Here is a 27526-nt window from a genome sequence, read left to right as displayed (position 1 = left end):
CCAGCTCCGCTCTGTCGTTAGCTCCCCTCACTGACTGTACTGTCATCCTTTACCCCCGGCCTCCCCGTAGAAAAAAAAAACAACCCACAATCACACTGAAGAGAATTCATGACTGATGAACTTCCTGTAAATCTATTCTTGAGAGTTCAGTAACCCCCCCCCCCCCCCCCCCAGAAATGCACAGATTGCCCCTGATGACCAGTGCTGACTAATGGTGACTGGTCCACTAAGATTACATCCCATTAAATGGATACAGACTTTTTTCCACCTACACACATACTCCTGCAATGGCAATCTAATGAGAAGAGGAGGGGGGAGGAGGAGGGAGGTTGTGGCCACAGAGTGATGCCTCACATCCTCAGCCATGGATCCAGTTCACTGACTCACTCGCACAGCCGCAGCAGATGAGCCGCGTCGCTTTCCCCCCCGATCCCTCCTGAATGGAGGGGGGGGGCAGCTGCCTGTGAGCTCGACACCGCCGCTGACTCCCCGTCGTGGCTTCACGAAGCCGCGGAAAGGTCTGTAAAACACTTAACAACCCCGGCTTTGTGCAAATTAAGCAGAGCAGTGTGAGTGTGAGAGCCCTGGCACGGTGGCATATGGTGACTTAACCTGTGTGTGTGTGTGTGTGTGTGGTGTAAAGACAGGGAGCGGCGTTAAAGTCGGAATGCGTGGCCGGTTTGTGGAAAAAGGTTATGGTTGTTGTGTAAATTGACACCGGGTCTTAGTTATGGGAAATGGCCTGGTGGAGTAAAAAGAGAGTGATGTCACCTCTGAGAATGTTTTTTTTTTAAAGACCACTAGGCTCCATTTACACACAACCTCTGACCGCTCATTTCCACCTTCTCTCTCACACACACACACACACACACACACACACACACACACACACACATACCGGACTCTCTGGTCACATTGTGGGCTTGTCAAAAATCATCATAGCCAACAGGGCTGGGCGATTTGGTTGAATGAATGTTACAAGGTTACAACAACTGTTTGTTTTTTCCCTCAATACAACAAGTAAAAACCAACATAGAGTTTCTTAGTGAGTCATCATGAGTCATCTAGATCAGTTTTAGCATTCTTAGCATATTAGCATATAGCCTTAGCATATGTTCTCCACATCTGTAGAAAGGTTGAACATCATTTCTCTACAAGATATTCCTTCATTTGGTGTTTTGATGTTGGTGGTCGCCTCACTGAGTTGAGATATGGTGAATGTGAAGGCTGTAGCATAATGTAGCCTATCATATAACTTTGATGACCATGACTGACATGGAAACATACGCCATTGTTGAATTTCTTCATTAAGTTCTTCAGGTTTTTCCTTAAATGTGTCTATACAATAAATTCTGAATTTTTAAATGCTACGATATGATCATATTATCACAATTAGATTCCTCTGAAAGCTAATACGCAATAATATTGAATTATTGCTGAGCCTTAATCACCAAAAGTTTTGACAGCATGTCCTCAAAAACAACATGTAAGCTGGATAACAACATGATTAACAGCCGTTGGCACAGAGGTTAGATAAATTAGGGTCAGAAGATTGAGTTACAGAGCACACACACAGCATGACTGTCTGCTCGCTGGTAGCTGTTGCTGCCTTCCACATCTGACTGACAGACAGACAGACAGTTTGTGTTGTTTTGTTCTGTTGTCTTTATTTTTTCTCCCCTTGCCTGCACAGACTAGGTTGCAATATCGATTTTAGCCAATGAGATCAGCTGGTGTGAATGTTATCAAGCTCTTAAATTCAGCTGCTAGGGCTATTAGACCGGGTGCTCATATAACGCATGGGAGATGAAGTGTAATGTTGCCGTGATTGTTTCATTGCTACGCTGCCATCGTTGTGCCCCACCGTTAGTGGCGTCCTATAATTTTTAATCTCATTTTCTAGAAATAGTCCCGCAGGGATCCTCCCCCCTATCCTGCCATAATAGTTTGGAGGTGAGCCCCATTAACCAAATGAGCTTTTTCGGAGCACAACATTCCCATTAACACCACTGGTACAATCCCTCATCTCCTCCAAAACGTGCACCGCGGACTTCCCTGCAGACCCAAATGCACCACCGAGTCGACGTCTCTCTTTTAGGATTCTTGCACGCTCACACTCAACCTCCCCTGAGCTAGTTTGGCATATTCCTTCCCCCAAATTACCCTAAAGCCCCCTAAACAGATTCATCCCACACAGACTGACACAGTATATTCCCCATCTCCATTCCCACTATTTTATATTTCTCACTAGGCCTCGCAGTGCTCACTGGGTTGTGGTAGTGATCAATGGCCCCTGGCTGCGGGCGTCAGGGGGGCCCAGGGCTCCAGGAATGGAGGTATTAATAATGTAAGGTCCAGGCCTGCCATATCCTCCATTAGCACAGAGGAGGCAGGAGGCCCAACGGCTGATTGATTACTAATTAGATTAATTGCCGTCTTTTAGAGAAGGAGGAGAATGAAATAGACTGGAGGGGCCTGACAAGTACGAGGGTAGAGCCACTATATTCACTGAGGTTGTTTAAAAAAAAAAAAAAAAAAAGGACTTTTCAGATTAGGAATGCATGTTTCTCCTCTGAGATGAGTGTACAATTCAGGGCAGGATAGCCTGAGTCTGTGTAATAAACAAGAATTCAATCAAAGTCTAACCGACTACCTATTACTTTAAAAAATGTCTAATAAATTGCTCAATTCTCTGCAGGCTTTCCTCTACAATGCATCTGCGTAAGCTAAAAGAAAACAACTCAGCTGCACACTGACCACGCCGCTAACTGAAGACGACACCGGTGTTATTCTCTGTTCTCATTTGAGACAATCCCCCCCCCCCCCCCCTCCCCTCCTCCCATTCCCACATTTGTGTCTTGTTAGCTATCACTATCTGGGAAACATGACATGATAAGGCCCACTACTCTCCAGTTTTTTCGTGTAATGTGTGTAATGATAGTGTTGCTGAACACAGTCATTTGCTAAAGGGTGCAGAGGTTTGTGGAGATGGAGTTCCACTTAATCTCCCTGCTGTCCTTTGGAGATAAAACTAATAAAACACACATCAAAGCCGTGCCACGCACACACACTCACATATATTTGAGTCTAGGGGAGGAGAGGGGGGGGGAGAAGAACTTGTAAAAAGGTAGAGCTGCTGAATCAAATTCACATCATGTGTTAAAGTCAAAATGTTTAAGACACTAATTATTGTTCTAATTTAGAAATTGGTTTGGCCATATTTTAGATTTTGATTAAGAGTCAATTACTGGCCACTTAGTGTCATTGTAAAACCTCCAACATGATGAATGTGATGCATTTTTGTTTGAGGACATATTAATTGCAAAAAATGGATCAGGAGTAAACTTATGAATACATTTCTCTGTGAGAAGCACTTCAATTATCTTTCTTTTCAATGGACAATTCAAGTGTCTTGTCGTCAAAAAATTTTTTAGAGAAATTAAATCCAGATACCAAAATGATTAGAAAACACTAAGCACATGTTTTTCCATGAATATCAGAATCAGGTTTCAAAAATCAGAATCATTCGAGCTCAGTAACGACATCGCTGCTATATTTATTTCTGTCAAAATCACATCTTAATTCCCAACAAGTGGCGAGGCAGGCATGCATATGAGTTTCTGAGTAGGAGACTAATTGGCACATTGGTATGGCCACACTCATTACACACGCCCACACTCAACATAAATAGCCTCACACTTCTGAGGGGATAATGCCTTCCAAATAGGGAGCTGCATTATTTGTCTCAGCCTGCCTCTGCACCAGCAGACCATGGAGAGTTGTATCCTCCTCTGCTGGCTCCTGCCAACCTTGGAGGAGAAGAATCCCAGCATGCATTAATATATTTAGTGCAATAAACTGTGCTGGTTTTTTTTGACTTCTGGGTTAAAAAAAAAAAATTCCATGAAGCATGTAGAGAACATGCGATTGGCTGCACTGCGAGGAAAACCTATTACTGTATGCCGCAATGCAGTCCGTCGTCCATCTCACAGTTCTGACACAGTTATGTCATCTGTGAACCGGACAGTTGATGATGTACTCTTATCTCATGTCATGAATCATAAGTAGACTGGTCTTCATCAGTAGAATGAGACGGGTCTTTATGTTTTCTTGTCACAAAGGCGCACTTGAGGGGTTGTCAGGATGACACAGAACATCAGACCAAGCAGCAACCCCCGAGGCTGAAAAATGAAACCAACGAGGAAGTGCCAAAAACTGAGGTTCCTCCAATGGTCACATGAGGCTCCAAAGCAAGTTAATCCCCACAGACCACCCATGATAAAATGCCCAACTATACAGCAGAAATAAACATGTTTACAGCCTGGTACAAAAAAATGGTTTTGGTCTCTGTAGCTAATTTTTGGTTCATGACATCTGTCTGGGGGTGAATTTCACCCATTTAAATTTTATTAAGGCTTAAAAGTTATGCGTTATTAAGAGCGTGGCCACTTTGAGTGACAGTGGGTGCCATCACAGGCAAATGTAACCATGGTACTACCAAAGGCGTAGTCGTAGCTGTCACTCTTTCAGTGTGTTTTCAGTTCATGACAGTTAATTGTAACATCTTGTTCAGCCTTTGGTTGTACTAAAAGACCTTCTAAGGAGTCAGATGTTCAGTTTTTTCCCCATTATTTTGTTTTAAAAGTTTTAAGCCTGTTTTTCGCGAGCTAAAATTAGCATTAGCATTATCCAAGTTAACCGCAGACTGTAAATGCACAGTGCAAACCAAGCTAGCAGCTAGCGTCGGGGTCGGCTCCACTCTCTCATCCAAATATGATCTTTCTGGCTCCAAAAATCCAAGATGGCGACGGTCAAAACGAGAGTCCACAAACCAACAGGTGACATCACAGTGGCTACATCCATTACTTCTTACAGTCTATGTATTAGACTCATTAATTATTCCACTCTGCCATCCTGCTGGGAGGCACTTCTGAGTTCATCTCTGCCAGACTCCACTGCTATAGCAACAAAAGTCTAAAGATGGAGCTTTGTTGCGCTGCCATTACTGGAATATGTTCGCACATCATCCCGAAGGACAATATAGCAAACACACTCATCGGGTATTCAGAAACTGTCAAGAGTTGCTGTTGACCTTTAGATGCCTTTAGGAAAACACAAAAAGGCTGGGAAGAAAGTGAAATAGCATCGAACTTCAGAGAATTGGTCCAAAATCCTGAAAATCTGGAAAAAAAATAAAGTCTTTGAGAGACGGCGGGTGTGACTAACCAGCTCGAATACAGACATCCACCTCAGCTTTCAGTGGGTCAATACTTCAGATTTGGCAACAGGCCGAAATATTTGATTTCCACATGTCACACAAGCAGCTTCCAAGCAAGAAAAATACATATATTATCACAATTTTTGTCTCAATTTGCACGATGCAAGATCTTACTCATCAATTGTGTAAAACAAACATGCATTTGTCTTTCTGCCTTCAGTTCTGTCTTCAGTCTTTCTTTCTTTCTCCTTCTCCAAGCTCACGGCTGCCCCCTCCCCACCCCCCAACTCCTCAGCTCCTCCTCTCAGCCCCTGTGGCTCACTGCAGTGACGACATGCTGTGCTAATTGAAAGCGACCCTGACTCGTCCTTTTTCCAAACCGCTCTGTCTGATGCCCCGTTGTTTTTCCCTCCGCCGGCGGTTGACAACTGGCCTTTTCGGCTGCGGCGCTCCGCGGTGTGAACTCTGGCCTCGCTGTGTCGGCCTCTCGCCGTTCCTCCTCAGCAAACGCGAGACCGGGTCCAAAGTCACACAGAGCGAGAAGAAGAAAAATGCAGACTTGCACCTTTTTTTTTTTTTTTCCCCTTTTCTGCAGCGGTGGTTCCAAATTGTTCTGGAGAGAATTGTTCCAGAATAAATGGAAGCTGTCCTCAAGAGGTTAAAAACTTTTTCTTTTTTGGCTGCTTCATGCAAGTATAACCGATGCATAATACAGTGATGTTTATACAATAAAAGAGGGGTTTACGGTTTGAAATTCAATGAAAGATGAAAACAATGCGGAGCCATCTTTCCCCTTGAACATGCTCTGCAAACTCTGAAGGACAAAAAGCACAAACGCTAACTTAATAGATGAGCTACAGCTGCAGCACAAACAACATGATTAGATTATCCTCATACTTAATTCCTTTATCAAAAAGCAGTGATATTCCACTAAAACAAAACGCTTGTACCTGCAGTGTTTCAATAGAGGTGGGCTGTTCTTATCACTCTCACTGAATAGGACTGGGGCCCTTAATGTAATAGCTTAGCAGGGCACTCATAAATCACCTGAAGAGGCTGTATGCCACATGCACTGACACTCCCAATCTGCCAACCTGTGTCTTTATTAAACAGCACACCCCCCCCCTACAGTCACCCTGCTATAAAAACCTCAACTCATATATTTATGCAAACACAACGATACAAATACTTTCCTCTGCCGGCAGAAATTCATTTCTGTGAGCTTTTTCTATACAGAATGAGTGTGTGTGTGTGTGTGCGTGTGAGTGAGACACACAGACGTCGTCATTGTTTCTACATCTTGTCACCCTTCTTCACAATTACAGCAATTGTCTCCCTCCCGCTGTGAGTGACGCACCGATTTGGATGTATGAATATCTATTCATATCTGATTCGCCTTAGTAAATCTCTCAGATGTTATTGGCCAAATAGCGTTTACAATGGAGTGTGTGTGTGTGCTGCTTTGTTGATGAGTTGTTTTTGTTTTTTTTTTTATTTGTCCTTCCAGTAACTTTGACAGCTAAATTGGAAAATGTCAAAACCGAACGTCATGTGAGGTGACAAAGGAATAGCGTCGAGGCGAGACGTGGCGTCGGAGATGAAACGTTCGGTCCTTCAATTTGTTCAAATCGAGACTTTAGCGCTCCATCGGTTTCACACGAACCTTATGGTGGCTTTTGAAGAAGATCTCCGGCCTGATTAGCACCCTGTGAAGTGAAAATCTTTTAATAAACCTTTACTCTATTATCATAACCTTCATTTAAACAGGGAGCGCCATAGAGAGCGAGACGCCCTGATTACAGTAAATATAAAATGTAAATTCCCTTTATTATCAGATAGTGCATAGAGAAATAAAATGATGATACAGCATTTTGAATAACAGTGTTGTTATTGCCAATCAGAGGATGATTTAGTTGTTTGTACTTTTCTTTCATGCAACGTTTCAACATTTTCCTGTTTTTGACTCTGAATTTCATAAAATTTACATACCTGTCTGCAATGGAATTAGATGTTTTCATAAAATAATCTAGTTTGGATGAGGAATTGTCAAATTGATAAACCCACTGTAGTACAAATCAAAACGAAAAAAAGCTTGCTCAGAAGTGTTTATAATTCCTTTCGACAGTGATACAAGGTTTGGGTCTTTGTAATTTCGTGTCACGGATGCATGCCGGTGGACAGTCGTCACTGAGGTCGGGGAGGAAAAACACCACTAGATTTATAATTGGTTGAGGTCTGTTGGTTAAAGATAATATCTAGAAGTGTGGCCTTTCCTGCATTTTTTGGGATCTGGCCCAGCAGGGGAACAAATAGGCTGTGTGAGATTGAATTCATTGCATAGATTTTTTTAGATGATCAGAAGCGTTAGATAAGCAGTTAATGTTCCTATCACCCGGGATAAGAACTCCTGAATTTTCATAGCTGGGTATCAAATCAAATAAAACATCTATCACACCCGCAGGTGCAGAGGCTGAACGATAAGACCCAATAACTTGTACCTTTCCAGGATTATTTTTCCCCCCTCAGACAAACACTTGCAGACCAGAGTTCAAACTATTTTGTTTTAGACACAGAGGAAACGACAGGGACAGATAAACAACTCTTTACAAAAAAAGGCGACACCTCCTCCTTTAGTTGGCCGATCACATCGAAAAACAGTTATCAAGACAAATATCAGCATTTTTAACTTTGTTTGACAACCGTGATTCAGAAAACAAAAATGTCAGGGTCAGTTTGTTGCACCCACACTTCAATATAATCCATTTTGGATACAATAATCTGCACGTTCATATGAACTATTCCCATGCCCTTGTGTTGCAAGAAGCTTTGCAAGCTAAAAATCAACATTTTGAGATTCCTCCACATTTGAGTCACAACCTCCAGAGATGCTTTTAATAAGCTGAGAACATAGTAACGGATTATGTCCTCAATCCGGGTTCATGTCCCTTTGACTTGCTTCCTTCTGTGGAAAGTAGGGATGTGCCCAAATACAAATACCTTATTCGGCAAAGCACAAATAGTGGGGGTTTTTTTTATGAATATTTGTTTCATACAAATATTTTTAGAATTATTTGTTTTTGGGGAGAAAAAATACACAACATGTCAAATACCAGCGGGCAGGTCAGTTATAGTCGCTATCTCAGTGTCTCTCCTCTGCTCCGCTGTGACGTCTATCAGCAGGTCTCAATGAGGGGAGTCACATCCACCCGCTACATGACGCACATTTCTTAATTAGGACATCAATTTAATTTTCATCTTTAATTTTCTAAAATTACAAGCGTAATAAAAACAAAAACAGGATTTTTAAGCCTCTTTCCACTTTTATCCGAATACAAATAATTTTGCTGCCTCAACAAATACAGATACAAATACAAATACTGGGTCCTCTGCACATCCCTGGTGGAAAGCAAACTGTCTGAATCATGATCGAGTTAGGACAGGAGGCTGTGAGTGCCTGAAGAACATGTGTTTGCTGTAATGTTTTTTCTTTATTATTATTCCCTCAAGTCTCAAAAACTACTGTGGAGGGGCTCTTGAGCAAGGCAGTGAAAGACCAAATGGCCTACTGTTAAAAATAAATAAATAAATAAATAAAAAAAAAGGGGAATTTGATGTTTGTGTGTAGATTCAGCTAACGCCATATAGATGATTATGGTTAACAGAAAAAAATCATATATTTGGAATAACACCACAAATAAAATAAAACCCGTAGTACAGCCCTGTGTGTGTGTTTTTTTTGTCCCGTCTTTGAAGCCTTGAAGCCTGCTTACATTGGACTTGGACTGAATTAATTTCTTGCTTTCAGTACTGCCTGTGATGTTGTTTCTGTAGCATGGCTCTGGTCATTTGTTAAAAACTAAGAACCTTTATGTTCAGCTTCTACAGGATTACAACACTCAAACAAACAAAAAAAAACTGCTATACGCTTTGGAAATTAGATTATCAAGAAAAAAAAATGCTTTAATCTGAATGCAGCTGAGCTTTATATGACGAATCAGAAAGACTTCAGATATGTTACGGCTAAATGTCATCTTTCATTTTCTCTGTTGGGTCTTTGAAATTACAAGGTCAATCTTTACATGTTTTGCTCCCATTAGATTGACTGAATGGTTTTCAGTGTTACTGTCAGTGTACTATTATTCTACTCAGCCTGAAGAGCGCTGCTCATCAACTTCTGCAAGGGTTTTTTGTGCATGTCAAAAGATTTGACATGCACATATGATATATATACGAGTGACAAACAAGCCTTCTTGAAGGAATCCGAGATATCAAATCTCTGCCTGCTCTCGGAGCTATCCAGCTGTGTGTGTGCCAAGTAAATGCGACTACAAAATTCTGCAGGCTGCCGCTGTGCTTCCAACCGAAATCATGCAAATGATGAACAGGAAAAACAGTAAATCCCTTTTCTCCCACTCAGTTCTCGCAAACACAAAACATACCCCTCAGTAAACACCTGCAGCAGAACACATCCTGCAGTGTTTTACGTTATATACGTTTTGCATAATGTCCTGCAGTCGCAATTACACGACTCTGCGGCGCCGTCTGCTTCACTGCAACTCACAGCGATCGGCCGTCTGCTCTCTCTTTCCGCTTTGAGGTTGAGTGACTGGAACGGTGACAGGATGTCAATCACTCGCGAAGTCATGACAACCAAATAAACAACAGTGCTAGTACAGCATTTTTCTCCTCAGTCAGTGAGACAAACAAGGCTGAGGATAGGATGACGTTACCCGAAAACAAGAAAAAAGGTCAATTTAACTAGCTAACGTTAAGTTAGATAGATTTTACAGTTTGTATTAACATTTGTAATGTATTCTCTATTGATGTTTATGGCCAACTAATTATTATGTATATTATATATCATAAAATAATGTTCCAGCTAGCATTAGCGAACATTAGCGATTGGTAACATTACTGCAATAAACTGTAAAATGCTTGCTAACGATGTTTATATAAGCTACAAGCTACATGGTTTTGTTTACCCTGCTTATAATACTGTATATGATATTATACTAATAATATATTTATTGTTCATTGTCTTTAACTGCGTTGTCTTGATGATATCTAAGTCCATGGAAGACGTTGTACAACACATGAGTTCTATCACACTTTGTCTACAGGATGGCGGCAAAAAATTAATAATAATTAAATAATAGCCTGTAATTAGCCTCCATCCTGAACAAACTGGACAGCCCAACTATGGAATGGGGAAACCTACAATATGCACTCTTGGGAAAATATTATCTCTATTCCACAATTGTATTATTTGGTATCCAACAAATTATTTGACAGCAAATATACACATTCAAATTGGAGACTTGTTGTTAATAGCAATTCACACTGTAAACACTGAAGTCTGGCTCTGCCTACAAACCACATAATCTATTCAAGATATACAGATTAGATTAGCGTACTACGCCGGCGGCACGCACGAACCACCCAGGTACAACGAAACCCTTTTCCCCTCCGCTGCTGGAAAAAAAAAAAAAAAACCTAAAGGAAACACTGAAGAAAACCTCACCGCTGAGAGACACAAATGTTAACAACTCACAAAAGCACTGTAGTTGTTACTCTATAAATAAAATGTTAAGGATAGGGATTGAACAAGAGTGAGAATCAGGGCCTGTTCGTTGGAGGTTTTTCTTCTCCAAACTCCTGTGGCTGTAATCTGACCAGTGGCAGCAGTCCAAGCCAATCTCTGAGGACCGTCCTCACCCACAGAGCTGCTGATGTAGATCTCTCTGACCATGTGCACACGCTGAGACTGAAATATGTTCAAGTTTTCTCTCCATAATTTACTTGAAACTGATGTTTTCTGATCAGTAACTGCAAAAAGCTACACAGATGACAGTTTTCAATTCAAATAGCACCACATGGACCGCATTAATAAATGGAACCAAATTGGATTTTGGGGTAAGCAACCTACAAACGACATACTGTACTTATTGACTGCCCAAGATGGAATTTAATAAAGTTGATATAAACAATATAGAAAAGGACACTGCGATACAATAAAGAGCTTCCTCAGGTGTACTTCACTTAACATTTGTTAAACTGAGGTCATCAAGTCCTGGTTCTGTTTCTCTTTGTCTTCAGGTCTCTCTTGAAAGTGATGTTGACCTCAATGAGACAACCTATTTCAATAAACAAAGTTTAACTCCTATTCAGGGGTTCTCTAGACTGGCACGGTGCATGAAAAGAGGTGAAATCAGAAGTAAACTCCTGCACACACAACTGGTCTGCAGATAAAAGTCTGGCTTTTTCAACAGATCCACATTAGCCGTGTTTATCTGGGACAGTTGACCAAATTCCTATGTATGCAGAATATGTAAATACCTGTCTGAACAAGCTATGTTAAATGACTGTCTACATAAATAGCGATGATCTGCTTGCTCAATAAAATATTCTAGTGTTTGCAGGACCTTCTCTCATCCTTTTTCTTCATCTTGAGTGGTTTACAGATACACCTGCTCCCAAATACTTTCATACAGGTGTGCAGAAGAACTTTTGTTAAATGCTGTAAACGCTGAAATGTGAAACCGAACAGTTGTGGCATCTTTTACGCATATCTCCTTTACGTGACTAGAAGAAGATAACTGCAGCACATCAGGGTTGCATCTTTGAGTGCGGTAGATAAGATTAGAACGTAAACAAAAATCAGATATGATTAGTAATATGATATGGGCCATAACTGGAGCAACACGTTCTTTCCGTCTACCAAAGTTGCCTCAGTCTAGCCTGTCCCAGCTATTTCAGGCTCCCTCTAAAGAAAACTGGACAGGAGAGGATGAGCGGAGGGAGGGTGAGATATCTGGGCTCCCGCTGCACATATTTTGTATCTTGACAATACAGATCAAACACAGTCTCGCAGCGGTTGAGGCTGAGTCGCTGTTTGTTATCTTGTCTGATGTGGAACGTGCGACACGCAGACACACGGCGAAGGAGAGCGAAGGCAGACAGGTAATCCAGGATTACAGCGCCGACATGTCATTTCCGTGGACGTGTTATTCCTTCTCAATCGTCTTTTGTGTGAAACGTAGGGTGCAACCCCATCTGTCTGCTCCAAACTCTCCTCTGGCACCCATCAATGGAGCACCGTGGACCAGCATAGACAACGAGATAATGAGCTCCTGTTGCCTTGTCAACGCCGTCCCCCTTTTTTTTTTTTTTTTTTTTTCTTTTTCGACAGCCACACTCTTAAGCTCCCGTTTTCCAGTTTCCTGGTGTGCAAAGCTCTTCAGTAAACACGGCATCTAGATGGTAGATGAAATTTCATATTGTCTTCAAATCCCTCCAATAGTCAACCACAGATGGACAATCCAGCCACAAGTAGTTTGTTGTTTTTGTTGGGTTTGAGTTGGGGAGATTTAACTGCTTACACCAAGACAATAAAAGCATATTTCTAAGTTATTAAAAAGTTGAGGTCAAGGGTCACACTATATCTGAATCCAAGGGGCTGGTGATGTCCTTTGAGTTCAAAAGCACCAAACAGTGGTAGCACTAGTTCACTAAAGCCATTTAATGCTAGAAAAGGTTATTCTAAAAATGAGTCCTTAAGTGTACAACTCCACCAGCTTGTTATTAACTACAAAAACAGCCTGAAATTACAGACACTAGTCATCTTAAAAGGCTTTTAAAGGACAGAAATGGGCAAGTGGACCCATTAAAAGTCACTTTACTCTTCGTGGAATCAGTGTGCTGTTAGTATAGTACAGTATATGACTTTTACATTTTCCCCATCCTTTTGATATATAGTTCAATTCCTCTTTAGGTTTTACCTCTTAAATTTATCCCCCCCCTCCTTCTTCCTTTTCTTCACTTCTCGTCCATTAGCGCACAGAGTCTGTGTTCATTTGTGTAACAAATGTGCTGCCACTTTTTAGCCAGGACTCCATCACAGAAAGGATATTTCAATGTCAAAAGACCGTCCTGGTTAAATAAGGGTCAAATGGAAAACTTAAAAGTTTAACAAATCTACTCCCAGAAAAATATAAGTTTCAGACTCAGCCAGTGGTGTGTATATTACATTCTTGCTAATGACCTCAGTGTAGTAACTGTTTGAAACTGAGGTTGTTGTTGAAAAATCTCTTTTTTGTTAACAGAACTAACTTCCAAGAAAAGATATTTACATTAATACGTCCAAAAACTTTATGTCTGAGAGATCAAGGTGGCAACTATCAATATATATTTTAATTTGCCCTGTTATTGATGGTGACATGGTTACATTTATTTACTTTTTATTATTTTTAAGGCTGCAACTAATTATTATTTTCATTATTGATTTATCTGCCGATTATTTTCTTGTGTATACGAATTCAGAAAACAGTGAAAAATGTCCATCACATTTTTCCATCATCAAACGCTTTATTTTGTCCGACCAATAATCCAAAAGCCAAAGATATTCCATTTATAATCATTTAAAAACAGAGAAAAACATCACAGAGGAGATGCTGGAACTACTTTCTGCTTAGAAAATGACTGAAACGATTATTAGATTATCAGAATAGTGACTGATTAATCAACTAATTGACTAACTGTTGCAAAACAATAATGAATAGTTTTAAGCAACTACTGAATATTTACCTGATTGTGCTTCTTTGTTCATTTGTATAATTATTTTCTTTTTTTATTGAATTGTATTTTACTGTTTCTGGGCAACAAGTGCTGCTGTCCAGTTTATTTTTATGTCGGTATATTTCCATGAAGAGTCATCTCACTGTGGAAAGAACAACAGTCTAAAGTTCAAGGTTATAATTTGAGTCCCTGATTTAAAAAAGTAGAAAATCACATTTCCCTTGTGTTCACTGTGCACAATCATCTATAATGAGAGTTAAAAGCCTGCGACTTCAAGTAACGGCAAAGGTTAAATTGCTCATAAGCTCATACACAGCTATAGACTAAGTGCTCTAAAAACAGAGAAGACAGACATGATAAATAATTACTAACACTTCTTTTTGGTGTTTTGAGCTTGTTTCACAGAGTCACAGAGGAAACACGTTTTATTCCACATGACGCTGTTAAGGTTTAAAGCGCCTCACTATCGCTCATCAACAAACTCGGGTAGTTCGAGGAAGAGTCGGGCGACATTCCTCGCTCTATATATCTACATGGGAATCGTGACATTTCCTGTAAAGTCGCATTCTCTCTCTCTCTCTCTCTCTACCTCTACCTGTGTGTCACTGGGGGTGTCAATCAACAAGAGTGTGAAATTCCAAAAATACACATCTACACACACTCACACACACGCTCTGTCTGCAGCGATGAGGCAACTACTTTCAAAACATCAGACACTTCAGTTTCTGTTTTGTTTACCGGCTATAATCATGCACTGAAATGACGCCAATTTTCTCTTCCGTCTATAGCAGAAAAAATTTCACTCCACCAGTCGATTCTGCACCCAGACCCCCCTCCCCCACCCCCTCGTCCTCTACCAGCATTTAAGAGCAGTGTTGTTGTGCTGTGAACCTAATCTTCAAACTATCAGCGCCGATGCTTTTCCAACCAACCGCCTTGTTAATAAAATGTAAACTCTCTCTCTCTCTCTCTCTCCATCAATATTTACACTGCATCAATCCAGATTCATCTTCGCTCAAAATGTCATTTTGGAGACAAAGTTGCGAAAATCAAAACATGATTTCCGAGACATCCTTGTAAACATCTCCTTGGTATATTCAGTGTTATTTTACAGTAACTGTTGCTGTAGAGTTCTGGCACATCATTTAGAGAAGCTAATGTTTCTCCCTCCTCCCTCCTCCTCCTCCTCCTCCTCCTCCTCCTCCTCTCCGTACTGACTCTTTATTTCTGTTTGAAAAAAAAAAAAAAACGATATTTCCTTTGCAAAAGCAGCTGCTAAAACAAAAGACACAAAAGAAAAACACTGCACTTGCTGATGCCTACCAAACAATGTCTTCTCTGCGGAGCTCAGTCAAAAGGCAGTAAAAGCTAACCTCTCACCTCGTTTTGTCAGAGAGAAGCTCAGAAAATAAAACCTGTTCTGAGCCGGTCCATGCCGTGAAAATATGATTCTAAATCTAAATTATTCCAAACTGGCAGATGTCCAGTAAGAGAAGGATAGTAGGAAGATGGATATGAGTGCAAAAACTGCTTCACATGTGTTTTTAATTTAGCATGTGAGGAGGAGGCCTTATTCCAAAAAAACTTTACTTTGTCCAGATTTCAGTATTAATTATGACATCAGTCTTAAACTGTAAACACTGGGCGGTAAATAATAACATAATGCCATTCAAAGCGCATATTTTTAACTCCCGCAGAGCCCCTTCGCCAATTGCATGAGTCATGACGGTTAAAAGAAAAGACGACCTCGACCCCCTTCTTGTTCCTTCGTAGGGTTTGTTCCTTAATGACTGGGGCTCGGCCTTATGTCGACACGCCGGCCGGTACGGCGGCGAAGGCCAGAAAAGGACGTGAGGTGGTGCTAACACCTGCCGACATGTCGCGGCCTGGCAACGGGCCTTTTGTTTTGGAACGGACACTCATGGAAATCAGTGGGGTTTGGCCCTGCTTCAGTCCTGCCTCTGTCTAGCTAATGGGTTTCCAAGTTTGGGGCTTGCCATTTGTCAGCTTGACTGATGTCCACGCCGCGATGATCAATCTCTTTCCATAATCCATCTCTTCACCATCAGAGGGAAAGTACAATACGCCGGCGTGTTGGGCCAGAGCGGAGCGGATGTGCTCACTGTAATCAAACTCCCCCCAAAATGAAAAAAAAAAAAAACACTTGAGCTTCAAACTTGCAGGTAAAGCTGAGTATTGTGAGGATGAAGGAATTTTTTTTTTACTGCGGCGACTGAAGTGAAGAAAAAAAAAAAAAAAGAGGAAACAAAAAAGAAACTTGGCATTCTCATTTTGTACATAATGCAAGAGCATCAGACATGGCCAAAAACCACAGAAAAGCAAGACGGGGCTGTTGAGATAGGCTGTTCCTATTCCTGGAACATTTTCAGTGGTCCATCTCTTCTTCTTCTTCTCTCACTACATTAAGTGATTCTTATTGAAGCCTTTGCAAACCGGATCCAAACAGGAATCATTAACTCTCTGGAGAGAAAAGAGAGAAAGTAAAGAGATTCTGCCTACGTGAGAGAGTGAAAAGAGCAAGCGAATGAGGTGTGGCGAGCGAATATATAAAGCGGAGATGGAAAAAGAATAAAACATAGTCGGGGAGCAAACAGTGCGAAGGGAACAGCTGAAAGAGGTTGCGCCCCCGGGTTAGCCCTGCGGTGGGTCATTTCACAACCCTGTAGGCTGACTAACACTGACAGGTCAGGTGGAAGACTCGCTTGCCAAGAGAAACCCTCAACAGGAAGAACAGGGCACAGGGCTGCACCTCAACTCTCTCTCTCTTTCTCTCTCTCTGTCATGCAAACACACATACCTTCCCCCGTGCCTGCACCACAAAATCATTTCCTTTTCAATCTGCCACACAATAACCGAGCCGCTGTTCATTGACCTTTACCGCTTTTTCACCAGGCGATCGCTTCTTTGGCTAGAGGCGCGGGAATAAAGCTGCAACTGTAAATCCGACGTTGTAACGCCAGCTTTCATACGTTCACAGCTCAGCATCCGCGTCGAGATGTGTGGCAGGCAACCCGGGGGGTGGGGGGAGGAGGGGGGAGGGGGGCGGTGATTGGATCATCAAAGAGACAACTCGATGTTATAACCGTCATTAGTGCGGTAACAAATCAATTAAAGAGAATCACAGCGCTAAAGGTTTGTGTAGACACACGAGTGCCCTGAGAGGATGCCTGTACTCACAAAAACAACGTTAAATGGTCACAGTCTCTTCCAGACTGGAATCTGACTGCTGCCGTCTCATTTCACAGCTGTAAATTATCTGAACTACAGATAATGACAATGAAGTAAACCGAAGAAGCAGGTCAAACTGGCCCTTCCTGAACAATCATAGGCTGCTTCAGTGACACACGTTAAGGGAATTACTGGTTTGTTACTGGTCCTCTTGTTACCACCTTTCATTTCTAGAGGCCATACAGAGTCTGAAGAGAAAGCTTGTGTGTTTGATACCACTTAAAGGTTTGAATGAAACTCAGAAATCTTTAAAAAAGCATTAAAAGCATCATATTTGAGAATTGAAAGTTGCTTAACAACTAAAACGATTCATTAATTATCAAAATAGCTTATTAATTTTCTGTTGATTGATCAATAGACCGGTTATTGCAGCTCTAGTTGTCAATTTTCTATTAATTTTTTACTAGAACAAGCATTACCCTGACCTCCAGACACTATACCAGCAAAATCTGGTTTGTTTGCTGTTGTTTTTTTGGAAAAAAAAAAAAAAAAGGTAAAATGAAAATAAATTAAACATTTTGTCATTTCAAAAACAGACTGACAAGGAGCAATTTTACCACTCAATGGTTTGATTCTTTGGAGACTTCTACATTTGCTGTTTGTTTCTAGGAGATTTGGATGCTCTCCATCCTTCCTAGGGATGAGAATTAGAAGCGGTGAGGCGGCGGCAGCAGCGGTGGATCCGTCGAGGTGGCAACCTTCCGCCGCGGAGTGAATACCGGTGACAGCGCGAGTCCTATTTGGCTGATGAGCAGCAGGGAAGCAGGTGGGCAGGCTGAGGCTTATCTGCCAAAACAGCCGGGGTTACACCACACCTCCCGCCGCAAGAACTGCCACGACTCAGCGACCGCACGCAGAGAGAATGAGAGGGTAGCAACAGGAAGGGAGAGAGGAGAGAACACAGAGGTGGAGATATATAGCAGGTTTTTGAGGAAGAGATCAGAAACCCACACAGAAAAAGAGAATGATTAGATCCTTTGAGGTGCTAAAAGAAGGTGCTGTTTGTAGAAAAAGACAGAAAATACAGGTGGAAGGAAGGTATAATATGACAGAGGGAGGTGGGGAGGTGTGTTTGAAGATGAGGTGGACTATATTACTATAATCTATCATGGTATATGAAAGTTTATATCACAGTAGTATTACAATAATACTCATCAGGATTAGGGTTGGGTATTGTTTTTCCCTTACAGGTGCAAATGTGATACATGAGTTTCTGTGTTGATACATTGATTTGAGGAATATCTAAATGTTTTTTTTCCTACACAACCTTTTTTTTCCATTGAACAAAATGTGCCAAACTTCTTTTTTCTTCAGTTTTTAATGGTGTTTTATTGTCAAGCATCCATACGAGAACTTTACCTGCAACAAAAACACTGTTTAAAACTTTCTTGATTTCCTGAGGATATGTCAGGATGCATCTGATCAAATAATAAAGACTGAAGAAGAATCTGATGAGGCCTTCGATACTGACATGTTTCGATAAGTACGCAGTAAGCGCTCAGGTTTGATTCTTGGCTCTATTTGTTTAAAAAAAAAACAACAATATTTCATTGAATTTCGTTTTCGTTCAATTGAAAACGTTTCTCAATTGAATTATCAGAAAAGGTATAATATTCTGTGGCAATTTGCTGCTGAGGATTTAGGAAACGCTTCATAAAAGAACACTCAAATAAGCTGAGAAAATTCAACTGTAACGGATCCTTAATGAGCTACTCCTGACAACAAGCGAGAGAGAGAGAGAGAGGAACACCACAGCCAGAGAAGAAAACAGGAAAAACTTCTTAGTCCTGTTCTGCTTTCTGTACCTGTCACCTGGGAATGACACCGGCCTTGCACACCTGTATTTGCCCCGTGAACCCCTCCGCTGCTCCAACACACACACCGTCACTCAAACCGAGGGCGTCGTACCGAGCCAAACTCTTCTCCGGGGTTTGTCCTGGCTCCCTGGCTCACCGTCAGGGAGCTCTGGTCTCTCGGTTTTTGTGACTAAGTGTGAATGCGAGATCCCCCGGTGTCACTTTAATTGAGACCTTGATATTGCCGTCTGAGCAAAACAAGAAAATTGTAGGGCGGATATGCGGAAGTGGGGGGAAACTCTGAATGAAGCTCAAAATAAGAACTTTATCCAACTAAATGTTGCACTGATGCACTCTCCCAAGTCACGTTCCTCATCCCACATGGAGAGAAGCATTATCCAAACAGCTTAAAAAGAGAAAAAAGGGGGTCTGTCTGCTGCATATAAACAGAGGCTCCTCATTCTGCAGTGTAACAACATTACAGCAGTCCTTCCTCCCTCCACCCCCCCCCCCCCCACTCCTCTTCTGATTGATGAAAGTGCCATGTCTGCAAGCGCCTCTTTTACATAGCGGAGAGCCTCCACTGCAGCCCGCAATTCATCATCTGACAGTAGGACGGCTGCATTCATCTTAATGCATTACAGACCCAAACGGGTTTGAGGTCACACACTGCTGCCACGAATCCTTCTGTCTGATTCTAAAAAGGGAGGAGAGATCGCCATTTTTTTGGGGAGGAGGTAGGGGGAAGGGGGGGTGCAGAGAGATATGCAATAACTTCAGTTTAATGTTTGTATCATCTCACCTGCTTCAGGAAAGGGTCATCAATACAGGCTAGTCTGAAAGGTTGGAATGTTTTATCAACATTTAAAGGATTAATCCACCTTAAAAAAACACTTTTATATTGTGACAAACTACCAGCATCAGCTTTCTAGTCATAAGGAACACTCCACAGCCTGTGAAATGTGTTGTGTAACTTCTTCTGTGGCCCCGATGATCCTGATGACGTCATTAATGATCTCGGATTAGGCTTGGAGGCTACAGCTACATATCAGAAAGCCTGTGTAAAAAAGCCTGGGGTTGTGTGGAGTTGTGGAAAGACATTTACAAGGCAGGGGAAGTTCTGATGAACGGTGGTTTTTGTTTTCATTGTGGGAAAAAATGTAAGATCGAGTGTGTTTTTGATGCTCGAGGTGAAACAAGTCAGGATCTCTTGGCATCTTTCAGAGACTGATTTTTAAAAAAGAGTATTGTTAAAAATCAAAGCATCAAAAACCTCAAACTTTATTGAAGTGCGGTACTAAAATCACTGGAGGAAAGCTTTAATGTTCCAAGCAGATGAATGGGCGACATGGCATCACGCTGCCGGTTTTTCCAGCACGCCATTAGAGATTAGAGATGAAGGTGGCGGAAAAACATGGAAGAGCAGATTTGCAGTGTTTTTTTTTTTTGTCACTGCTGCTGTGGTCAAAATTTGCAGCTGGATGCAGATGTGACCCCCGTGTGTGACTGTGTAGTGAGAACTGTACGGATCAGTGGCAGCTGCTGTGTTGGCCTTCCCACTTACCAGACCAGTAAAACACTCAAGTGCATGATTGTACATATCTTACAACATAACAAGCTATTCATATTTACTCACCATATTCTCTGCAATTGTTGCACCACAAGAGTAAATTACTACCCTACAGCACAAACTAAGGGACTGACTGTACATGCTCTCTCCATTAAAAAAAAACAAAAAAACATACAACCAGGTGAGTCCAGGTGCAAGTTATTGGCTTCAACTGCTATAACAAAACCTGACAAGAAAAGGTTTAAAAAATGGGAGGTAAAGGAGAGTTCAAAGCCTCAGGGGGGGAAGACGATGGAAGCAGATTATTGTTCAGTAATTCCTCAAAATGTGTGAAAGCAGTATATAGCTCACAATATCCTGAAAACAAACTATTCTTTGCTGCCATGTGGATTTTCAATTCAGGATGTTTTCCCAATGCGTAACTTCTCATCATTATACAAAACCTGTGCGAAGCTTAACAGTCTATAGAAAATTAAAAATGGAAGACGTGATGAGAAAATATCTGGAGTGAAATTAATTCAACCCCTAAAAAGTCACTCTTGACATTCTTTTCATTTAGTTTTTTTTTTTTTTTTCTCCCCATGGCTCTGCGGAGCGCGTTCGAGGTAAACACTGTGCAGCGAGCTAAATAGTTTTAAGACAGATCTGAAACTTATACTATAAAAAACAGAATAAATTGTCAAGATGTCCGAGATGTGGTGAATCATGCAGAAACTTCTGTTAACAATCTTAACAGCGAAGCAAAATGACCATGACGAGTTTAATTAAATGAATCTAGGGGTCGTCCGTAGAATATCACACGGCGTGACTATCCCCCCGCTACCTATGGCACTGAATAAGAACAACACTAAAGGCAAAGTGTTTGCCTCAGCAAGTGAGCAAATACTTTCTTTATTTTCTTGCTTTGCCTGCTCTTCTTGGCAGGTTGGTGGGGGTAATTGGCATGCAAGCTCCGGCAGCGCGGTTAGACGAGCCAGGTCCCGAGCTCGGGCACAAAGCACAACGGCTCTGCTGTGCCCACAAAATTAGTTTAAAGCTGTGATTCAGCAACAGGCTGAGACCTGTACAGTGCCACTGATGCCATCCATCACTGCAAATCCATTTCTCTGGCAGAACAACTGAGCCACACTATCACTCCCACCTCCCACACACACACACACACACACGGCACAGCAGGCAGGTAGACTAGAGATTCGACGAGAGCAGGTTCTGCAGATACAGGTTTTTTCCATATTGAAGCAGATTTTTTTTTGGGGGGGGGGGGGGGGGGGGCGGAGAAAATTGTTCAGAATCTTTAAATTTAACAATCTTCATGCCAGGATTTGTATTCGCAATATTAATTTATCGTTATCAAGGTGAAAACCTTCTACGACAGAATTTAGATTAAAACAGGACGCTGTTATACCTACTTGTTATCTTCCAATAATTTTGGGTACTGGCCGATTTAAAATTGTGTATTTCAGAGTTTTAGAGTGAAGGTGGCGCCTGAAACAACAACAACCACCACCGCTACAACAAAAAACTAGTTCACTTTTATGTAATTAAACATTAATCTTAAAGGAAAAGGGCAGAGGAACTATTTCACACAGCAAATGCCTTATATTTGAAAGGTTTAGCAATGGTTTAGGTTGTCTTCAACTGATCACGAGACAAGATGCATCAGGATCAGGTGGCTTAAAACTTCTTACAAAACCTTTTTAGAGGTTATTAGGTTTATGGAATTGTATTTTATTAAGTGTTATAATGAAATGGCCTAAGAAATGGTATTTAATGTGGATCAGCCACATCTGTTCAATATCTATTGTAATGTTGGAGCTGTTTACACTGGATTGGTGGATGATTAACTGAAACTCAGACAGATAAATCATTGAGTGCAAAGTGACCTCACTAAGATAACTTCTCAGACTAGATCAATGTTGTTGTATTCAGATAGAAACTTCCATGGAAGATGACTGGGGTTCAGGGCGGGAATGGAGATCAGGAGCCACTGTCCAACTATGTGAATGAGTCAAAATAGAAGTGGGAGGAAGACAATGGCAGGGTGAAGAGGATGGAGTCCAGGAAGGTGGGTGGAGGGGTGGGGGGAAACCAGCTGATCGAATCTTCTCATTAAGTTTGCCCAGGCCTGGGGAGAGGTAGAAAGAGGAGGAGGATGGAGGGAGGAGGAGGGAGGGAGGATTGGTTTAATGAAGACTCCTGCCGCGAGGGTTCGTCTCGCCTACTGTGCAGCCCTGTGAATAAACCTGGCAGACAGATGGGCTGAGGAATTGATCAGTGGAGACAGTCCACAGAGACTCGCGCGGGCTGAGAGACAGTGTTTTAGTTGAGGTGGAGTACACAATCAAGGATATCAAAGACGATGAAATGTCACCGGAATGTGCTACCAGTGGGAGAGAACTCCACCTACAGTAAGAAGCGCAAACGCACAGACGCACGCGGTCGAAATTAGAGTTTCATTTGAACTGACAGCAAGGGAGGGGTCCCAAATATCAAAACCAAAAAAACCACTCATGCTTATTATTTATCAGGCTTGGATACTGAAACAGAGAGCGGGCTGCTGAACCAGTGCTTCAAAAGATCTGCTCAGGCCGCTGACTCTGAAGCTGTGGACATCTAGAGATAAACAGTATTTGGTATCTTGTCCCCTTGTCTCTCTGTTGTCCTTCTGAGAGCTGTCCCACTTTCCAGCCCGGGCTCTGTGTGGCATCCATCTTTCACACAAGTGACAACCCCCCCCCCCCCCCAACCCTGCGCTGCCACTCTCATTTTCATCGTCTATTGTTCCAGGCTCAGAGATTCAGCCCGGCACAGCCAGCCCTGCAATTCTGTCATCTCCACAAGCTCAATACTTGCCTGCACTGCTGATAAGCAGCCAAACACTGAGGTGATGAATAAATCACAATACAGCACACACACACACACACACACACTTACTGACACCAGGAGACGGCCTATTTATCTGGTGTATTTTTGGTTATTCTGCAAAATTCTGAATCAAATCTGGTGTAGTTTCATGCTGTATCATTTGGCTAAGGTTCAAAGATCACTGCTAGCCGTAACAATGTGTGTATCACTCTTATTAAATGCTGCCCACACAGAAAGCAAGATAGCAAGCAAATATATTTCAACATTCTTATAAAATTATATCACTTTATATCATTTATTATGTGAAGGGTGAAAGAAAGGGACTTTTCCACATGAAGTTCATAACAAATTTGGAATTTCTGCAAATTAACAGCTGGAAAAGTGAACCCTCCTCTTGTGCTCTGAACAGGGACGGGAACTCCACAGCTTTCATTTCTATTCTTCTGTTCCATCCTGCTGCCTGCCCACTTTCTGTATCATGTACTTCTTTTTTTTTAATGCATGTATCACAGAAGGTTATCTGAATGCTTTTAACCTGTCCTGCAAAAAAAAGGCTGAGACGACATTTTTAGCTTCTAAGTAGCACACGTGTATAATGCTGCGCTCTACACAGCCGCCGTCCGTGTTCCCTTTTGTTGTTTTTGTTTTTTGACATGCCTTTTCTTTCAGTTTTGTACTCGTTGTCCTGTTTGTTACACAACTCTTGTGTTCAGGCGCTAAAATTATCAGCTGCTTGTGGACGGCAATGGTGTAAGTGAATGCAGATTTTTTTTTTTTTATTGGTTTAACAGATGTTTGATACAAACAAGGCAGAAATCAAACAGGCTCCGAATAAAAAAAACATAATGCGCCTATGCCAGTTCTGGCCTGTGTGAAATATGCAAAAATGTTCATGTTTTTGTGCAGAAATTTGGTGTGAAAGAGTCTTTAGGTCTTCAAAATTGGTTTTGTGGTGATGTCAGCTGTGCAGAAAATAGCAGTAGGCATGTAATTAAATGCTCCTGTAGATGCACATATGGCAATAGTGAGTCAACCTGTAGCTAGTTCACGTTCAAGATTTAAATTTTACTGCTCTAAACATCTATTTGGTCATTTCTGAGAGAGATTCTCTGGTGCGCTTCTTCTCAGATGCAGCGACAGCTTGAGATAAACAGTTACATGTGAATGATTAGCATGAGCGGCAATGATAATCGTGGCAGAACTAAAAAGAGAGCACCGCCTACGGTGTGACTACCTGTCAAAATTCATCAACAGAGTGAGGCAGGCTGTCACGCTACAACCTGCAGAATTCGACAGATCTCTGGGAAGCACAGTGTGATAAAGACATCAAATCAATGTCCATTTATGAACAAAAGATGGCACTAAATTGATAAAAGAAAGGTTTCCATATGTGCTATACAAATGGAAAGTCATATCAGAGCTCTTAGGCTGCTGTGTTGAAGTACGGTTGAAGGCCTTGTGACACATTTCTTTGACTTTTGTCAGAGGACTGTAACCGACCTGGCAAAGTAAGTGTATCGAGCCCGACAGATTCTTGTAGTTAGATCTGTGGTGCCCCGGGGGCTCTAAGACCTCCAACAATTCAGGCCTAACACCGTCACCATGGTTACCACTGCCTGACACCTCTGGCAATGGCAAATAGAGTGACCACAGTGGAACATTTGAGACGACACTGACAGAGCCTGTGTGCGTCGTCACAAAATAAAGACCTCGGGGCGTGAGGGAACCTTCACTGAGGAGCCGCTTACATTTAGAGGAAGTAAAGAACTTCATGGACAAACACGTCCGATGGATGGAAAAAGGAAAGAAAAGGGACAGCGCTGGCAGGGTGTCCATCTCCAGCTGGCATATCGTGGAATGTTAATTAGGCCTGCGAAGACAAGACACCTCCGTCTTAAATGTCACATCCTCGTGAGAGCCGGGGGAACGGCGGTCGGGCTTCGTTGACTTCTGTCGACCGAAGGGTTGCTGTGGTTTGTTTGCTTTTCCAGTGGCAATTTTCTTTTCTGTTCTCTTTACCCCGAGCATTTTCTCTTAACATTCTCCTGCTCTTTTCTCTCGGCCCTTCTGTTATGCTGTTTACTCTGTGATGAATGGCTCTATTTCAAGTTGAGCTTTTTTTTTTTTTTTTTTTTTTTTTCCCCTTTTAGCTGGAATAGATTACAATCTGTGCAATTGTGCGGAAACAAGATTGATCTAGCTAAGAAACATTGAGGAAGGGGGGGGTGTGGGTGGTGGGGGGGGGCAGCAGAGGAAGGAAAACAGACTGTAACTGCACTTCACTCTAATGTAGAAATTTTCAGACCCATTTCTTTGATGAAGGCTTTTTAGACCGCTACGGTCCTTGCAGAAACAGGTCTTGATAAGAGAGCGGGAGAGGAGTGTAAACAAATTTCGCGGTGGTTTGTAATGAGACATGACACGGTGAGAATACTGTTGCCTTTTAAACGGCGGGCGTCGTTATCGGCCTGGGCGGGTTTCAAAGTCTCGGAGGGGCCAGAGATTCGGATAATGGGGCATCGTTAATGAAGGGTTGGACGGGAGACCCGCTGAAACTTAATATGAAAGGTTTGCTCGACCAATGAGTTAATGTTACAGAGAGACTGTACACAGTGTGCGGTTTTTACCACCTACATGAATCACAAGAGGTTCCATTCTGAGAAATACTTTTCTTAATCAGGTTTCTGGCTGTGCGTGTTCCAGCCTTGCTATTTTTCATGATTTATAGTTAATGTCTATAGAATGGCCTAGGGTAACCACTGAATATTAAGCAATACCTAAAATGACTTGAAATAATAATTGCCTCCCTTACAATTCACCCAAAATTAATCACACAGGGCAAGTGGATTGGAAAATGAATCCCTTCTGCTAAGGTGGAAAAAAAAAAAAACTTGATGTTCAGCAGGGATCCAGGGCAGTTTTGGTCGTGACAGTTAATAAGAAAACTAAAAGGAGAGGTTTTTTAAGTTTTTTTTTAATAATCTTTGTAGAGGCATGAGCGGAAAAATGAGTTTTTGTGCAACCTTTAATTGAATTACTTACTTAAATGAAGGAAAAGTATGAAGTAAAAAGAGGAAGGCGGGAGGGATAGTGGTAGTAGGCGTTGTCGGTGCAATAACTCACAAACCTTCAGGTTGCCTCTTCTTGAAGTAAAAGAGAAATGCTTTTACATTCTCCAGCTGGATGCCAGGGGGAGAGTGAAAGGAGAGGGGAATGAATCTTATGGAACTGTGAAAAAAAAAAAAAAAACTGTCCAAGGTCTGAGGAGTTGAATGGTTTACACGCTGGCTGCCAGCTTACGTTTCGTCTTAGTGTCACAATTTGTTGGGGAGCATCATGGGCGCTCTAAAAAGAGCGGGCTCTCTTCCCAAAGCCTCCCCGGCGGCTGAAGAGTTGCTAAACGTCACTCACAATCATTCAACCACCAGGGAGAGTGAAGAGAGTAAACAGAAGAGAGAGAGAAAAAAAAGGACAAAATGAAAGAAAGAAATGGAGAGACAGTGACAGAAAGTGACAAAGAGTGGTAGGATGGAGAGGGGAGTTATGGTGGAATAATAAAAAAGAAAGTAGACAAGGGAGTAAAAAAAGTTAAAAAATACTCATGCATGCTAATCCTTCTCTCCTGCGGCGCTCTCTTTCTACTGGTGAGAAAAAGGGCTAGTGAGCTGCAAAAGCTTGGAACCATCAAGGGATTGGACACGTTTGCCATCCGAGCGGGGAACACAAACAACAACAACAATAACAACAACAGGCCGTCCTGGAGTCTAGCAGTTTATGGACATCTTACAGCAGCGCCCAGGTTTCGCTGCCGTGTTCACGGTTGGAAACAAAGAAAAGAAAAATAACTTTGGGTTCTGTCAAACTGATGCCGTCTACAACAGCCGTGCCAATTTTTTTTTTTATCTTTCCTCCCCCAAGGTAGCAAAGAGCGTGGGAACTGCTTTCAGAGCGTTGAGCGGAGGCAGAAAACTGACCCTGACTTATCGACCGCTGCTCGCAACAGCACATCTTCATGGCTAATGTGGCCACCTGCCAAATACAGCAGTCCGTTTAAAAATGGAAACTATTGATTTGAATAAACTTATATACGTTTTCCCACCAGTATTGACACTTTAAGAACAAAAGTGATGTTTACACAACACAATGTATGCTTAAATTAGAACACAGATATCGGCAGATATTCAATATTGAAGAGCTTATATTCACTGTATGTCTCATTATTTTCAGTATGAATATGGCTACTCAGATATTTAT

The 27526-nt window shown here is 41.8% G+C and overlaps 1 protein-coding gene across 3 annotated transcripts in view; it reads right to left on the bottom strand.

The window, feature by feature from the left end:
- Window positions 1-27526, bottom strand: part of sema6cb (semaphorin 6Cb) — a 165219-nt gene that overhangs the window by 94960 nt on the left and 42733 nt on the right. The gene's annotated exons all lie outside the window — the stretch shown is intronic.

The sequence above is a fragment of the Thunnus thynnus genome, chromosome 10, assembly GCF_963924715.1.
Source record: "Thunnus thynnus chromosome 10, fThuThy2.1, whole genome shotgun sequence".
Taxonomy (NCBI): domain Eukaryota; kingdom Metazoa; phylum Chordata; class Actinopteri; order Scombriformes; family Scombridae; genus Thunnus; species Thunnus thynnus.
This window is presented reverse-complemented; position numbering and strand designations above follow the sequence as displayed.